Source organism: Phocoena sinus, chromosome X, assembly GCF_008692025.1.
Source record: "Phocoena sinus isolate mPhoSin1 chromosome X, mPhoSin1.pri, whole genome shotgun sequence".
Taxonomy (NCBI): Eukaryota; Metazoa; Chordata; class Mammalia; order Artiodactyla; family Phocoenidae; genus Phocoena; species Phocoena sinus.
In genome coordinates this window covers 43,356,763-43,362,923 of record NC_045784.1, presented here as the reverse complement: position 1 = coordinate 43,362,923, position 6,161 = coordinate 43,356,763, and positions in this window count along the sequence as shown.

Genomic DNA, 6,161 nt, shown 5'->3' with positions numbered 1-6,161 from the left:
TGACAGCCCCGCCGCCCAGTAGCCGGGCCCTCTTACCCTCTTGCAAACCCCAGTTCCAGCCTTCTCTTCCCTTCCACTCTTTTTCTACCTGAACGTGTCTTTTTGTCCCAGTGGAAGAGGGTCACAGCCCTAAGACTTTTAAACCTCCAGATACACCAAAGAAAACATATATACAATGATACACACTGAGGAACATTCTGAGGTTGTGATGCCTGCAAAGTAAAAGAGTAGGAAGTCTTGTAAAGGCCAAGGCCTATTTTTTCTGTATAGTCAGAAGAGAGGTTCCTGTAGAGCCGAGGTTGGCAAACTTTTTCTATAAAGGGCCAGATAGTAAATATTTTAGGCTTTGCAAGCCACGTACTGCTGCTGTGACATTTTCTTTCTTCCTCCCCTCCCCTCCTCCCTCCCTTTCTTTCTTTGCTTTCCTTTCTTTCTTTTCCTTCTTCTCTCCCTCCCCTTCCCTCCCCTCCCTTTCCTTCCCCTTTGTCTCCTTTATTTTCTTTCTTTCCCTTAAAAAATGTAAAAACAGGCTGTAGTCTAGCTTTGGCCTGAAGGCCATAGTTTGATGATCCCTGCTGTAGGGTGTCAGTCTTTGGTTTCCTTTTTCTGGCTGGGATTCTTTTACAGGTTGAGTGCAGAGGTTACATGTTTCCTGAGGAGAGGTGTGAGGTGTGAGGACAGGGGTTCCTCCTTTTGTGTGAGGTGTGAGGACAGGGGTTCATGGACAGGGTCAGGTCATTTCTGGTGTTCTTGTACTGGGTCAAGCAAACGTTCCTGGACAGAGTGAAGATAGGGATTCCTATAGTTTCTATAGTGTTGTTCCTCTACTGAACTAAGCAGGGGTTTCTATACAGGGCAGACCAGTTGTTTCTAGGGAGCTCCAGACTAGGGGTTCCCATACAAATTCAGGATGGGGCTCCTTAGACTGCATCATGACAGATTCCTATGAAGAATTAGGCAGCCCAATTCAGGGTCAGCACAGGTGTTTCTGTACAGGTTCAGATCTGTGTTCATATAGATATTAGGATTAGGTGTTCATATCCAGTTCAGTCAAGAGGTTGTTATTAATTGGGCTAAATTATGTTAGCTGCTGTAAAACCCAAAATCTCGGGCTTCACAAATACATGTTTCTTTTTTTTATATAAATTTATTTATTTTTGGCTGCATTGGGTTTTCATTGCTGTGCACAGGCTTTCTCTAGTTGTGTCGAGTGGGGGCTACTCTTCATTGTGGTGCGCGGGCTTCTCATTGCAGTGGTTTCTCTTGTTGTGGAGCACGGGCTCTAGGCACGTGGGCTTCAGTAGTTGTGACACTCAGGCTCAGTAGTTGTGGTTCACAGGCTCTAGAGCACAGGCTCAGTAGTTGTGGCACATGGACTTAGTTGCTCTGCGGCATGTGGGATCTTCCCAGACCAGGGCTCGAACCCATGTCCCCTGCATTGGCAGGCGGATTCTTAACCACTGCGCCACCAGGGAAGCCCCAATACATGTTTCTTACTCGTACAGAATCCACTGTGAATATTACTGGTCATTCATGGACCCAGGCAACTTCCATTTTGCAGTTCTGCTCTCCTCTGAGCCCTTGGAGTTCTCACTATTCAGCAGGTAGATGGGGAAAGAGAAAGTGGGGGACTGTGTGAGAGACTTCTAGGCGCCAGGCCTGGAAGTGTGATATGTCACTCCCACACTCCATGGGTCAGAGCTCTGTCACATGTCCACATCTAACTGTAAGGGAAGTTGGAAAAGTGTGTGAGCTTAGGAAGAAAAGGGACAGGTTTGAAGAGCCTATAGCAGTGCCTGCTACAGGATTCTATAGACTTCACAGAGCTATGCTGTCCTATGTGGTAGCCACTAGCCACATGGGGCTGCTGAGCTCTTGAAATGTGACTAGTCCAACTTGAGGTGTGCTGTAAGTGTAGAATACACACTGGATTTCCAAAAACATTAGTATAAAAATTAAATATGTCAATAACTTTTATATTGATTGCATAGTGAAATGAAATACCATTGATCCTTGAACAACACGGGTTTGAATTGAGTGGGTCCACTTATATGCAGCTTTTTTTCAATAAATACTACAGTACTACATGACCTGAGGTTGGTTGAATCCACAGATGTGAAACTGCAGATATGGAGGAACCGAGGATATGGAAGGATGACTATAAAGTTATACACGGATTTTTCTACTGCCTAGGGGTGTCAGCACCCCTAACCACCCTCTCATTGTTAAAGGGTCAACTGTATTTAACTGTAGTGGGTAAAGTAAAATATATCATTAAAATTAACTTCACCTGTTTTTTTTTTGCTTTTTTAATGCAGCTACATGAAAATTTAAAATTACACATGTGACTCAAATTGTATTTCTTTAGGACAGCGCTGCTATAGAGAATTCTCTTTAAAGTATCAGCACAGGGGTTTTTGTGTAGGTGTAGGGGTTTCTCTATAGGGTCAAGTTAGTGTCTCTTGTCTGGGGTCAGGAGAATGATTCTATTATCTGGTAAGGCAGGTTTGTAGAAAAATATGAAGGTTGGAGACATTGTATAGAGTGAGAGGGAAGAATGTGAACGCATTTTTTTCTCGTGCAGATTAAGATTAGCTGTTCCTTTAGAGGCCAGAAGGGTGGTTTTCTGTAGAGGGTCAGGCCAGAGGATCACAACATACTCAGGCCAGGTATTTCTGCATGGGATCAGAGCTAGGTTCCCAGAGACGCAGATCAGGTGATCCTATTAGGGGTTAGGCCTGGGGTTCTTATACAGGCTCCGGACAGGTGATCATTGTGATTCAGATTCTGGATTGTTTAACAAGGTCCGAGCAGAGGTTTCTATGCAGTACAGGTGTTTTTAATTTTTTTTTTTTTTTTTTTTTTTGCGGTATGCAGGCCTCTCACTGTTGTGGCCTCTCCCGTTGTGGAGCACAGGCTCCGGACGCGCAGGCTCAGCGGCCATGGCTCACGGGCCTAGCCACTCCGCGGCATGTGGGATCTTCCTGGACCGGGGCACGACCCTGTGTCCCCTGCATTGGCAGGTGGACTCTCAACCACTGCGCCACCAGGGAAGCTCCAGGTGTTTTTATACTGGTTCATTTCTTGGATGTCTCTCAGGTCAGAGGTTCCTGTGGAGGGTGAGAGCGGGGTTTTCTGTACCAGCTCAGGACACAAGTTCCTGCTGGGGCTCAGAGGGCGGTCCCACGCAGGGTCAGGACAGAGATCCTGTGCAGAGGTAGGACACTGTCACCTTCAGAGATTCAGGTTAGTGTTTCTACTGTTGGCTCAGGACAGTAGCTCCTATGCAGGGCGAGTGTGGGGCTTCTGGGACAAGCCCAGGGCAGGGGCTGTCATAGAGAGTCACAGGGCTTCCTGTGCAGGGTCAGGAGAGTATTTCCAGAGGGGAAGGTTAGGAGTTCCTGTAAAGGATCAGGTAAGAGTTTCCTATAAATGAGTCAAGTTAAGGATTTCTGTTGAGAGTCAGGAAAAGGTTTTCTGCAGAGAGTCTGGTCAGAAGTTCCAGTACAGTTGTATTCAAGGCTTCTTGTAGAGGGTCAGGGCCATGGAGCTAACACAGGATGAGGATGAGAAGCCCTGTACAGTGTCTGGGAAGGAAGTCCTGTGCCAGGTCAGGCCATAGGTGCCTGTATCGGATGAGATATGGGCTTAAAGTAGAGGGTCAGGACAGGCGTCCCTGACACAGGGTCAGGAAAGGGTTTTCTGTGTAAGTTCAAGACTGAGGTTCATGTTGAGAGTTAGTCCATGGGTTCCTTCGTACTCTACGGGGTGGGTCACGAGATCAGGACTGTTGTGCAGAGTGACATCGTCGGGAGTCGTCAACCGTGGAGGCAAGGGCTTCTACACTCAGTCTAGATTTTCTGCACTCACTAGATTTTCTTGTGAGCGAAGTATTTTAAAAATGCTACCTGGAGGGCACGGCTCCAGTACAGTGTGAGGACGAGGTGTCCTGTCCAAGGTCAAGACAGGATTCCTATAAAGAGATTGAGGCTTGGGGAAAGGGTCAAGACAGGCATTTCTGTTAGGGGTGGTACAGGGACTTCCTTACAGTGTGAGCTCAGAGATTCCTAACCAGAGTAAGGCAGAGGTTCCTGTGCCATATGGGAGGACTGGGGTTACTCCTGTGCAAGGTGAGGGCTGGTGTTCCTGTCCGGACTCAGGATGGGTTTCCTGTTGATAATTAGAGAAAGGTTTCCCTTAGAGTTCCAGAACCAGATTCCTGTACCAGGCTAGGGCACCCGTTCTTATAGGGAGTGAGGACTGGGGTTCCTGAACAAGGAGGGGCCAGGCACATTTCCACACAGGTTCTGAGAGGGGTTTCTTTTTTAAAAATATTTATTTATTATATTTGGTTGCACCAGGTCTTAGTTGCGGCAGGTGGGCTCCTTAGTTGCGGCGTGCAGGCTCTTTAGTTGTGGCATGCGAACTCTTAGTTGCAGCATGCATGTGGGATCTAGTTCCCTGACCAGGGATCGAACCCGGGCCCCCTGCATTGATAGCGTGAAGTCTTAGCCACTGGACCACCAGGGAAGTGCCCTGAGAGGGGTTTCTGTTCAAGACGAAGACAGGGGCTCCTCCAGGGTAAGAGGGCTGGGATTCCATGGGGCAGCCAGGCAGGAGGCTTTTACAGGGCCAGGGCGCGCTCCTGTAAGGAGTGTGGACTACTGTGATTCTCGAGCGGGCTAGTGTGGTGACTTGCTGAAGGGGTGCTGTTCTGTTGAGGACAGCTGCTCACGCATACTGTGTTCAGGATGTGTGGGCCCACAGTCCCCACCTCTGGGGCTTCAGGGGGGAGAAGCTGTAAAGAGAAGCAGCCCAGTTAAGTGTGAGCAAGGCTCACTTTGGTAGGGGAGGGTCGCCCATCTAAAATCCACTTCTTAAACTCAGCGTGGTCAGGGCAAGTTCTGAGCCTCAGTTTTTCATTAGTAAAAGGAGCATGAGTGTACTTTCCTTAGTCTTTTCCTTTTTTCAGGTATTCATGAACTAAAGCAACTGAAACCTCTCAGCCATTGCCGACCCACAGTGAGCACTCAGTTAAAGGCGCTGCTTGCTGTTAGGAGCCGTTGGGAAGCCTGAGCCATGGAGCCTGGCTAACCCTGTGCCATCAGCTGTGTGGCCTCGGGTGAGCCACTTAACCTGTCTGGCTTAGGATGTCACCTGACTGGGTGACTGTTCCTGTGGAAGCGTTTGTTAAATGGAAGTACAGATGCCACTGTGGGGGGAGCAGTTTACCCAGGTGAGTAGGTGCGTTGGGGAGGGAGATGGTACTGTGGGGAGCTCCCCGACCTCCAGGGTCTAAATATCACCCCCAGAGGCTATTTTGTCCTCCTAATCTATCCCTCTCGTTCTCTACCATTTCCCACAGGGCTGCAGGCTGAGCTGGGCTGAAAGAGATAAGAGATGAGTGACAGGAAGGCCCATGGACAACCTCATGGTCCCATACTGGCCTTCTGACCTTCTTGACAGCTACCATTCCTGCCCCACCCCTTCCTCCCTTTCCTGTCCTCAGCATGTCTAATGTCCCTTGGAAGAGGGTCCCTAGCTTACACCGACTGAAACTATACATGTTAACACTTCCATAAATATGTGTACACAGGGCTGCTCCCATTGTCAGCCACTTAGAGACACTGACATGGCCCACACCACACAATACACTCACACACACACACAGACTTGCACAGAAATACTGTCATCACCAGACCCACAGAGACGTCCTGACACGCAGACCCTCACGGTCACACTGTTATGCCTCACACACTGTCACACAGTAGTTCTTGTTCAACTTTCCAAAATGTGTATGGATCCACTTCTGTGCCCAGTGCATATGCTGTCGTGCTGTCTCAGAGGTCACCCCGAGTGGTGCACAACCCCATGTGTTTCCTCAGCACACGCTGTCACGGGCACACCTCCACGTCTGCTCACACAGTCACCCGTGCCTGGCCTCTTGCAGGCATCTGGAGTCACACACATCGTCTCATACAGCCTCATCCCTACTGCCCGCTGCACACCAGCTCTCACCACAACGTGTGGCTGCATGTGCTGTCTCATACAGCCTGGACACCGTCACACGCGGTGTCACATATTCTGTTACAGTCGTGAAGTGTTGCGTGCCATCTCACATGGTCATACACGGCAGCCACACACTGTCATCAAAGAATCAC